This window comes from Muntiacus reevesi, chromosome 9 (assembly GCF_963930625.1).
Source record: "Muntiacus reevesi chromosome 9, mMunRee1.1, whole genome shotgun sequence".
NCBI classification, from domain to species: Eukaryota; Metazoa; Chordata; class Mammalia; order Artiodactyla; family Cervidae; genus Muntiacus; species Muntiacus reevesi.
Window position 1 is genome coordinate 4,725,577 of NC_089257.1, and position 12,027 is coordinate 4,737,603.

At 38.9% G+C, this 12,027-nt stretch overlaps 1 pseudogene; it reads left to right on the forward strand.

The window, feature by feature from the left end:
* Positions 1 to 11,101: 11,101 nt before the first annotated feature.
* LOC136175344 (olfactory receptor 4C3D-like) lies at positions 11,102 to 12,027 on the forward strand (annotated as a pseudogene).

Here is a 12,027-nt window from a genome sequence, read left to right on the forward strand (position 1 = left end):
CAGTAGATCTTAAATGTTCTTGCCTCATACACACAAACTATAATTATGTGAGGTGATGAATGTGATAGCTAATGTTACTATGGTAACCTTTTTGCTGTATATATATATATATATATATATATATATTTGATACATATATTGATACATATATATATATATGTATCAAATACTCTTTATCGTACACCTTACACTAGGTTTGGTGAATGGAGATCTGTACTGAATAACCAGAATTCAATTCAGCAAAATCGTGGCTCCTCATCTAGTCACCTCCAAACCCAGGGATTTTTGAAGAAGGGAGACATCAAGCATTTTTAAAATAAGAACTCTGTAATATCACCTCAAACAGGTGCTGCAGACCTTCAACCTAAGTTTTTCTCTGTGGTCTGAGACTATTTGCCAGTTAGTCATGCTCTGAGCAAATAAAAACCCTCAAATCTTTTTGGAGATCACTTGAAGTAGGTTCCAAGCTAAAGCTCACGCCTGGCTGGCAGAATGGCACTGTCCTCCACTGGCCGGAAAATTTACTGACGGTTGTTGACATGATCCAAATAGGCTGACAGACATCTCTGCAAAAGACGGGTTTATTGGAGATCAGCAAAAGTTGCAATTTGAGGCTTGCAATCATGGAGGAAAATGTGCAATCACCCCCGAGAGAAAGGCAGAGCAATGCTTTTACGGAAGGGAGAGGGAAGTTGAGAGGGAAGGTGGGCTCTAGTAAATAGAGAGTCCATGATTTTTCACTGCCTTAGGCCCTTGACAGGAACCAGAGTCTTTCCTCTTCCTGTGAGGCTCTGCTATGTGGCAGGGTTTAGGAATTCCCTTTTCTAGTCTTCCAACCCCATTCCATTTTCTGTTTCTTAACTTTTACAAAGTGACAAAACATTGACCTGACGCTCTGCTTACACTGGGCCAGTTCTGATATCTGGTAGCCTTTAAGTGTTCTACGGAGGGTGTACATTTCCGTATTGGGTCCCTGATGCTTGAGTAAAGTCATTATAATAAAGGACTGAGTAAACTTTTTTTGGGAAAAAACCTCCCTTTCCTAAATAGTTGGCACAAAGAAGTACCATATTCTTGTGCTCCTAAAGAAATTTGATAGAGGCAGGGAATAAGTCTTATCCCACTCCCATGTCCTTTAGTTTTTTGGTTTAGCAGCAAATGGAGAGCCATGCTAAATCAATGTGGAAAACGGAAACTTAACAAATACCATATCGTTAATCTTTGAAGGTGCTAGTCTCTCAGTTGTGTCTGACTCTTTGTGACCCCACGAGCTGTAGCCCACCAGGCTCCCCTGTCCATGGAATTCTCCAGGCGAGAATACTGGAGTAGGTAGCCATTTCCTTCTGCAAGGGATCTTCCTGACCCGTGATCCAACCCATGTTTCCTGCATCCCAGGCTGATTCTTTACAGGTTGAGCCACAGAGAAAACACATCGTATAGAGTGATTTACATTTATATGATGAAACCCTGTAGGATTGAGCCAGAGGAGGCGTTTGCCTGTAGTCTCTTAACATCTCCATTTCCCTAGGCAGGTCTCACTGGAAACCAGTGAAGCTCATTGAAGTAGTTACATACATCAATTAGGCAAACAAAACAATTCCCATTGTTTTCATTACTCTCTAACAAGTGAGAATATCAGCTATTCCATATGAGGCAAAGATAAAACAGACTGGGACTTAAGTAACCTGAATTCTTATCTTTAATCTGCCAGTATCAGAATGTGCAATTTCAGAAATATTGCTTTCATTTTCTGAGTCTCAGATTCTTTGCGTGCACAATAAAAACTAAATTAGATTCTCTTTAAGACAAGAGTTTGAGCAAACTCTGGGAGATAGTGAAGGGCAGGAGCCTGTTGTGCTGCAGTCCATGGGGTCATGAAGAGTTCATCCTGGTGGCACAAGGGATACGAATCTGCCTGACAATGCAGGAACAAGGATTGCATCCCTGGTCTGAGAGTATTCCTCATGCCCAGGAACAGCTGAGTCCATGTGGTACAAATACAGAGCCAGAGCTCTGGGATTTGCAAGACACAATCCTGAGCCTGTGTGCGTGTCCTAGAGCCTGCACGCGGAAACTGCTGAGCCCACGTGCTGCAACCGTCGAAGACTTTATCTAGAGCTTGTGCTCCATAGCAGAAGCCACCGCCATGAGAAGCCCATGCCCACAACTAGAGAGTAGCCTCCGCTCTCTGAATCTAGAGGAAGCCCGAGCACAGCAGAAAAAGACCCAGAGCCACCACAAATAAATAAGTTAATTGATATTTGTAAGAAAAACGTGAGATCAGTTAGTCTTGAACTGTATCTTTAGTTCTGCTCCTCACTCACTCTATGCACTTGGGGCACAATGCTGACCTTTTCTGTCTCAATTTTCCTATCTTCCTGCAACATATAACTTGTTTCAAACATAGTCAATGCAATTATTTAAATAAAATTCTTTGCACAATGCCTAGTGTATATGAAGCAGTCAATATTAGATTTTGATCATTTTTTTATAATAATGATCCCTGATGTTCAAAAAAAACTTTGTAATTGACCAAAAAAGTCTTTGTAATTTACTAAATAATAACATCTCTCAAGAGAGAAGTCCTTAATTATCTCAGAACTTGTAATCTTTGGATATCACAAATGATGAAAACAGAAGTGAGAAAGTTCTATAAGAACATTTGACTTCAAAACAAGTTATAAAGGAGATTTTTACAAATCGATTAGATGGAAAAAAATCCCAAACAAAATAGAACAGAAAACCATGGTGAAATAGCACACAGGGTAAAAAGAGAGTAAATGCTATTTGGGAAGTTAGAGGGGAGGGAAAAGGAAAATATCGGGGAACGAAAAGTCTTCCAACTTATTTATTCAGCTAATTGTACTGAACACCAGTATAAGCCAGACACTGAACCAAGTGCTGGTGATAAAGGGGTGAAGACAGATACAGACCTATGTCTCAGACTTATTTAAAGTCTTTTACGTGGAAGAGGACAGTGAATTAGACAATCTGTGTAGTAATAGATATAGAATCAGAATCAATAGTTTTACAGTTTTTTAAAAATATGTAGGGAAGCGTTCTTAAAATTTCTTATTGGCTGAAAAGCAATCAAGTTTATTACATGATGAACTCAGCTCCCTGCACCTGGTTGTGCTCCAGCAAAGACCCAGGGGCCACTTTTCAGAAGATGTGGAAGAGTCTGAGCATTCTTTAATAAGCTGAGGGCTTCCCAGGTGGCGCTAGTGGTAGAGTCTGCCTGCCAATGCAGGAAATAAGAGACGTGGGTTCAATCCCTAGGTTGGGAAGATCCCCTGGAGGAAGGAACGGCAACCCACTCAGTTTTCTTGCCTGGAGAGTCCCATGGACGGAGGACTCTGGCAGACTACAGTCTGTAGGGTTACAAAGAGTCAGACACAACTGAAGAAATTTAGCATGCATGCACATGTAATAAGCTGAATAAAGCAGCTTCAGAAGTTCACTCTTCATAAACTAGAAAATATAGTGTGTTTCTGATCCTCCTATATAACATGGAAAAAATAGCAACTACTGCTAAAATGCTTTGGACTTACCTAAAACCCATATTATGACTTTCTTATCTCTTTGGTATTAAAAATACTGTCTTTACAGGATAATTCTCCACTTCTGAATTCATAGCGAGCATTGAAATGAAAGAAGACAGAACGACTGTGGCTGAATTCATTCTAATGGGACTTGCACAGAATCCCCTGCTGCAGAGAGATCTATTTTTGCTGTTACTCATCCCCTACACTGTCACTGTCGTGGGCAATGTGCTCACTGTGGTGACTACCATCGGCAGCCAGACTTTGGACTCCCTGATGTGTTTCTTCTTGGCCTTCATGTTCCTGATGGATCCCAGCTACTCCTCTTCCATCGTTCTTAAAATGCCAATTGAGTCCCTCTCTGGTTAAATTTTTCTCCTTCAGTGGCTACATGGCACAGGTCTTTATTGACTTTTAGTTTTCAGGAGCTTCAGATATCATCCTTCTTACGGATGTCTGCTCTATGTAACCGTCATGAACCACGCTCTGTGCTGCCTCCTGGAGGGGTGTGCTGGGTGACAGGCTTTCTCCACTAGATTGGATAGATCTTAGCCACTTTCTGGCTCTGGTTCTGTGGCCCCAATATCATGTAGCAGTTCATGTGTGAAAATGTCCTCCTGAAACAACTTGTGTTCACTGATACTTTCTGCTGCTCTCTTGGTTTCTCAGAATTGTAGGAACATCCATGTGATCACTCTCGTAATGTTGTTGGTGTCCATGTTGTCGTCCTATGCTGCTGGAGGGTGCACAGCTCTTCAGGGAGGGAATAAAAAGGCCCTGTCTACTGGTGTCTGCAGCCGGGAACTACTTTTCCCAGGAAAAAGCCACAGCAGTATGTTACACTCTCGTTACTGCCCTTTTAAACCTTGTTATATGTACAGTAAGGACTACAGAGCACAAAAAGTGCCGTTAGAGTGCGATTAAACAGGAATGTGATTTTAGATAAGAAATTGTTATTATGTTTACTATGATTATTATATTTATTATGATTATTCCCATTTCATTAATAAAGAGCAATGCAGTTCAGAGAAGTTCAATAATCTGCTAAATATCAGAGAAAAAGCTAGTATTCAGATCTGCATTCTTCTAAATCCAAATTTGATACTTTCAAAGTTTCAAAAGGTATCAAAGACAATGAATGTTTCATCAGAACCTCTATTTTATAGTAATTGAAATAATACAGGGTATACACACAATATATACATATACCAGGAATCATTACTCCACAGTTGATCAAAGGAAGTATTTCTCAGCTAAACAAGTGCCAAACTTATGAGAATTTATTTTAAATTAATTTTAGTTCTTTTTGTAAATGAGGCCTAAGAAGATACATACATATGTGTGTGTGTGTGTGTGTGTGTGTGTGTGTGTGTGTGTATCTCATATATATATGTAGATGTATATAGGTGTATTTCCTCTTTTGACAGAAAGTTCCATCCTCTCGCTTCATGGTACCATAGGTTTTATTGAGAAAACAATGCACTAGAATACTACTCAGCCATGAACAAAACAAAATAATGCCATTCACAGCACCATGGCTGAACTTAGGGGTTATCATACTAAGATAAAGGCAAATACCATATGACATCATTTATATGTGGAATTCTTGATAAAATATGACACAAACGAACTTATCTACTAGACAAAAACAGACTCACAAACAGGCAACAGACGTGTGGTCGCCCAGGGAGAAGGGGTGCTGAGGAGAGTGGATTGGGAGTTTGGGGTTAGCAAATGCAAGCCATTATATATAGGATGGATAAACAACAAGGTCCTACTGTGAAACAAGGGAATTATTCAATATCCCGTGATAAACCATACTGGAAAAGAATATGAACCTGAGTGTGTATATATATATATATATATATATATATATATATAACTGAATCACTTTGCTAGGTAGTAGAAATTGACACAAATTTGTAAATTAACAATACATCAATAAATTTTTTTTAAATGAAAAAATAAACAATAGTTGCCAAATTTAAAAAAAAGAAGCCAATAGACTCTATATCATAACAATATTTAAAACATATTCTTGTCATGAAAATGTGATGGAGCATAAGGACATTAGCTTTGGGATCAGGAGACATTAGTTTTCTTTCAGACTATGCCATCATCTTAAACAGCTTTCCCTGTTTCTACAAATACTTTACTTAGGTAAATTGAAAGGTGTTTATAAGTTCTGTAATTCTACCCAGAACAATATGTTTATTGCCATAAGTATTGTTTATTTTACTTCTACTTCAATTAGAAGTAAAACTAGAGGAGTTATGAGATGACAGTTCACCTCCCCAAACATTTCCATTACTGGTAAAAAACATTGGAGATGTCCTTGTCCTTCTGTGATGAAAGATTCCTCAGATTGGACTAAACACGATCTCTGTTCCTGAGGGATTTGTTATTTTGAGGATATATTTCTCTACCTATTTAAATGCATGAAGCTGCCCATAAGAATACTTTAGCAGGTACCTTGTTTTTGTAAAATTAGTCCCTGACAACAAAAATCAAATAATCCTTCAACTAATTTCTGATCAACTATAATAAGATCCATATATACTTTCTCTTGCTTTCCTTCTGGTTTACCCTTCAGTTTTGAGAATCTCAGTTGCTGTCTCTCTGGAATTTTAAATCACTATGTCCTTGAACTTGTGTTCTGGAAACAGACTTTGTTGGTATAGTTCCAGGAGCTCCTCTTTTGAACATTTTAATGGAAACCTTCTATGATTTGGACCTGATCCCACTCTCTTTCCTTGCATGCTGTTCTCGGGCTTGGGGAGTTGAATAGACAGGCATAGGGGTTGTAAATCAATCTCTCTACCCAGCACTGTAGCTAATTAAGTAGAGGCTGGATGACCACTTAACAGACAATTCCGAATGGGTTTCAATCTTTTATGAGGTTGGGAATGATGACTTTGTTAGGGCATGCTATTTCTCTGATCTGATTTTCATTCCAAATATAAAGACAAGGTCATGACATTTTCATGATGACACTTCAGGAAAATCCATACACCTAGTAGTTGTTTAGATAGTTTCAAATTCTCATTCAAACTGTCTTTGGCATCTGACACCACAAATATTATTAGTGTACCCTAATATTGGAGTGTCCAGTGAATATAAGTTCAATCAAGTGGTTTCACTTTTCTTAAACTCTTTTCTTTCATAATACACGCTGCTCACAGTGATCACATTCTCTGGAGTCAATTGATTTTTACTAAACAACCAGTTAGTCACTCAGTCGTGTTGGACTCTGCAACTCCATGAACGGTAGCCTGCCAGGCTCTTCTGTTGATAGGATTCTCCAGGCAAGAATACTAGAGTGGGTAGCCATTTCCCTCTCCGGGGGATCTTCCAGACCCAGGGATCAAGCCCAGGTCTCCCGCAATGCAAACAAATTCTTTACCATCTGAGTCACCAAGAAAGTGAAAGTGTTAGTCGCTCAGTGGTATCCGACTCTCTGCGACCCCATGGACTGTAGCCCGCCAGTTTCCTCTGTCCATGGGATTTCCCAGGCAAGAATTCTAAAGTGGGTGGCCATTCCCTTCTCCAGGAGATCTTCCCAATCCAGGGGTCAAACCCAGGTCTTCCTCATTGTAGGCAGATTCTTAACTGTCGGAGCCACATGGAGAACCCCTATAACTGAGCGTTAGGTACAAGGTATTTTTCTTTAGTAATGCACGCATATTCAGACATGCTGAATGAGTGTTGATCTATACAGAAATATTTCTGAGTTGAATTTATTTAAATTTATTTATAAAATGTTTTCAAATATCAAATCAGTATTTATTTATTTACATAGACAATTGTAATGGGCCTTACAGCAGGTGGCAGCGTAAATGTGTCATGTCACTTCAGTTGTAAGCAATAATTTAGATAAGGATCTTGGTCCAAGATTTGGTCTGCTGGCTTCTCCTTGGCAAATGACATTCTTCTTTCCTGTCTTATATTTTCCTGTTATAAATTGTGGATATTATTGTCCATTTTTTGTGGTGGTGGTTTAGTCGCTAAGTTGTGTCTGACTCTTGTGATCCCATGGACTATAGCCTGCCAGGATCTTCTGTCCAAGGGATTCTCTAGGCAAGAATACTGGTGTGGGTTGCCATTTCCTTCTCCAGGGGATCTTCCCAGCCCAGGGATTGAACCCTGGTCTCCTGCATTGCAGGCAGATATTTTTACCAACTGAGCTATGAGGGAAGCCCATTTTTTTGTATTCCAGATAAATATTGTACAATTAATTTAAATGACTGAAATAAATGCATTTCAACATCTTTCTGTATAACTGAAGAATAGAATTATCTTCAACATTATCATGCTAATCTAATTCCAGAATTGACACAGGAAAGAATTCAAAGAAGAACTGTGCACTTTACCTGATGAGAAGTGACAATACTGCAGTAGGACTTATAATTATAAATGAATGTATATCTGGAAGCAAAATTTTAAAATTATGATTAGCATGAACAGTAGATCAATTTAAAAATAATTATTATAATAAAATTTAAAAATCAGTTACCCACTTAGATGTTTAATTTGTATAATACTAAATATTAAGACCTCATAGTAAACTCATATGTTATCAGATATCTAAATTCATAAGTACTCAACTATTTTCTTGCTCTTGTTCTAGTGTTTTGCCTTCTTGTAGACACAAGAGGCATTCAAAATTAAAGATGAGTTCTATATAAGTTCTCCTGCGCTCTTTAGTTAGCTTATATAAAATAAATGAGTACTTGACAAGGTCTGCTAATGACGGTTGAATACCCCTGGGGTCCTATTAGCCACAGCTAGGAAACCATAGATTTCCCTACAAACAATATATATGGTCATACTTTTAAGGTTCATCCAAAGATATCATGTATAAATTAACAAAGATACTTATTGTAGCTGAGCTAGTTGACATTTTAAAATCTTACAACTTCACTTTTTTCTTGGTGAACTAAGAGCTTCCTGAGGCACTGGCCACGGATCCATGTCACACATAGGTGAGTGCAGGTGAGGTTTTTTTTTCCCCAGGAAATTGTATAATCATAGATTCTTGGGTTTAAATTGACCTTATAAATCATGTAATCACTGCTTATCTTCACCTGACATTGAAAACTCATTGTCAGCATAAATTTTTAAGAAAGATAGACATATATATATATAATTTCACTTTAGAAATAAAAAAGTTTGTCTTTTTTTCTTATGGATATATATTTAAATGTAGTTTGGGTAATACACTAGTCAGAATTAAAATAAAATAATTATGTAATTCAAATTTGCATCCAGGTTTCCTCCACTTTATATTACAAATTGAGACTCTTCCAGTGACACTGCACAACTTTTAAAATCTACACAGTAATCAAAGTGATGCCCTACATTTAATCATCCATTTCTCCAATTTTGAACACTCTGTGTTGTTTCTAAGTTTCTGCAGCTCTTAATATTTGTGTTGAACATAATTATAAATTATTTTTGTCCTTTAAAAGTATTTTCTGTCAGGGTTTATTCCTAAAGTGAATATTGTGGAGCCAAAGAAAAATGAAAAAGTGATTTTTAAAAAAATATTTATTTCAAAAACATTTTAAAGTAGATCTAACTCTTATTTTCTGTATACTATATCCTTTCATGTTCTGTTGGGGGAATCCCACCTGAAAAGAATACAATGCAATGGAGCTGCTGTACATTTTTACATAAGTATAAAATTTTCCTCTGGATAATTGAAAAATAAAAGATTTTATCCATTTATCTTTGTAAAGAAGACATATGTTTTGCAGAATACATTTTATGTTTATGTTTTCTCTTTTCTCTGGAAAATGTATGTTCCCCCAATTTTTCATTCTGTTATTAATGGTAAAGTGGTAACCTAGGACCAGGAAGATAAATGCTATGGGAAGATGGGAGAAGACACAGTACTATATGTAGTAGAAACATAAAGGAGTGAGAATTCCATTCTTACTGTGGATGGATGCCTTGTCTCTCTTTGGTAATGAAATTTCAGGCATTAAAGGCATTTAACTAGGACACTCTCCATGACATTGTGTAAGCAAACATACATTAACATACACAGTAAGTGATCAATATTTGTTCAATGAGCAAACCTGTGATAGGTACTTAAGTAAAAGATTTCATATGTGTTTGTGTTAAGTCTGTGTATACATGTTGTATGTGTAGCACATTAACTTTCTATCTTACCTATCAATCTATTTCTTTCTGTTCTTCATATCAAATTTTTACTTTAAGAACTTTGAAAATAAGGATGTCCTCTGCATGAAAGGTCTTTGTGTACTTAACACCTAGGCAAGAGTTGTTTACCCACATCTACAGAAGCTGTAAATTTACTGAATTTAACTATGTCAAATTGTATGTGGAACATAATTTTGAAGACTAAAGAATAACAATAAACAGACACCATAATTACACTGAAGGTAAAACAACCCAGTAACATACTCTTTCCTAGAGATAGCTAGATATATTCATCTTTATTCCACACAATTAACAGTGTGTGAGGAACTATTAAACTGGGGTGCAGCTTGCTTTCAAATATCTATTTATGGTTCTCATAAAGTAGAGGCTAATGATAAACAGAGCACTTGAATTTATCACAGGTGTATGAACAGGGGAAGGAGTTATACATTACTCATGGCAAAAGGCAATTCACTAAGTACTTACCCATCACCTAACAGGTTTCAGGGGCTTCCCAGGTGGTGCAGGGGTAACAAGTCTATATTCCAATGCAGAGATGCAGGAGATACAGGTTCAATGCCTGGGTCGGGAAGATCCCCTGGAGTAGGAAATGGTAATCCCACTCTAGTATTCTAGCCTGGAAAATTCCATGGACAGAGGAGACTGGTGGGCAGGCTACAGTCCATGGGTTAAAGAAGAGTGGGACACGTCTGAGCACCCATGCAATAGGATTCAGGTCCTGCAGACATCATGCCAGGCACCAGAGGGAAGCGGGAAAACAGTGGAATAGTTTATGTGTTCTGTTTGATATCAGGAAGAGTGTATCACCAATGACTAATATACATTTTCCTTAACTCCCTTCTTATAACACATACTTATTGATGGTGCCTTTCTTTCCACTTTAGAGCAGAGAATTCAAATGCAAATCCTCATGGAAGTGGGAAAAATTCTTAATTCTTAGAAGCAATTGTAAACTTAAAAAGGTACATCTGAGAATTATAATGTGCAATCTCACAGACACAGAGGAAAACTCAGAAGCGTGGGACACTGATAGCTTTGCAGGGTCACACGAGTGAGAACCAGGATGAGAATCAGATGTCATGTAGCCAGTCCAGTGTTGTCTCAGCAAATTACACATAAAATATTGCTGTGGAGGAATTTCACAGGGGACAGGCGCCACGTGTCTGGAGAGATGAAAAGTATCATGGGGAAAACAAAGACTTGAAACCAAGTATTGGGGCAAAAGTGCTGAGGAAATGCTCCAGAGTTACAGGGAATGGATCATTCTGCTTTTTATTTTTTTCCATTTAGAACACAATCCTTTCATGATGAATAAGCATCATTCTTTACTCCTTTGTAGATAACTGAGGCCCCAGGAGCGTGCTACCTTCTAGATGCATTTCTTCAGGCCTCCCAACAATGTGACTGAATTTGTCCTCCTGGGACTCACACAGGATCCACACCTGCAGAAAGCGCTCTTCGCTGTCTTTCTCTTCATTTTCCTGTTCACCGTCTTGGCCAATCTTTTCATAGTCACCACCATCTGCCTCAGCCCCACACTGTCCGCTCCCATGTACTTCTTTCTCACCCATCTGTCCTTGCTGGATGCCTCCTTGACCTCCGTCAGCACCCCTAAAATGACTTTTGACCTGCTCTACCAGAGGAGAACCATCTCCTGGGGGGGCTGCCTGACTCAGCTCTTCATGGAGCACTTTCTGGGAGCGTCAGAGGTCATCGTCCTCACCGTCATGGCCTACGACCGCTACGTGGCCATCCTCAAGCCTCTGCACTACACGGCCGTCATGCGGCAGGGGCTCTGCCAGCTCCTGGTGGCGGTGGCCTGGACTGGGGGGTCCTGCATGCCTCCGTGCAGATGCTTTTCACAGGAGACTTGGCCTTCTGTAGTACCAACGTCATTGATCACTTCATGTGTGATTTCTACTCGCTATTGGAAATTTCCTGCAGCGACACCTACAGGCTTGGAATGGTGGTGGCAACTAACACTGGGGGCATGGCCTTGCTCATTTTTTTTCTGCTCCTCATCTCCTACATAGTCATCCTGAGCTCCCTGAAATCCTATAGTTCTGAAGGACGATGCAAAGCCCTCTCTACGTGTGGCTCCCACTTTACAGTAGTGATGCTCTTTTTTGGACCATGTGTATTCACTTACACACGCCCTGTGACCACTTACCCTGCAGACAAGTTGGTGACGGTGTTTTATGGAATCCTCACCCCCTTGTTAAATCCAATCATTTACACAGTGAGAAACACAGAAGTGAAAAATGCCATGAGGAGTTTGTTAAAGAAGAGAGTGACTTAG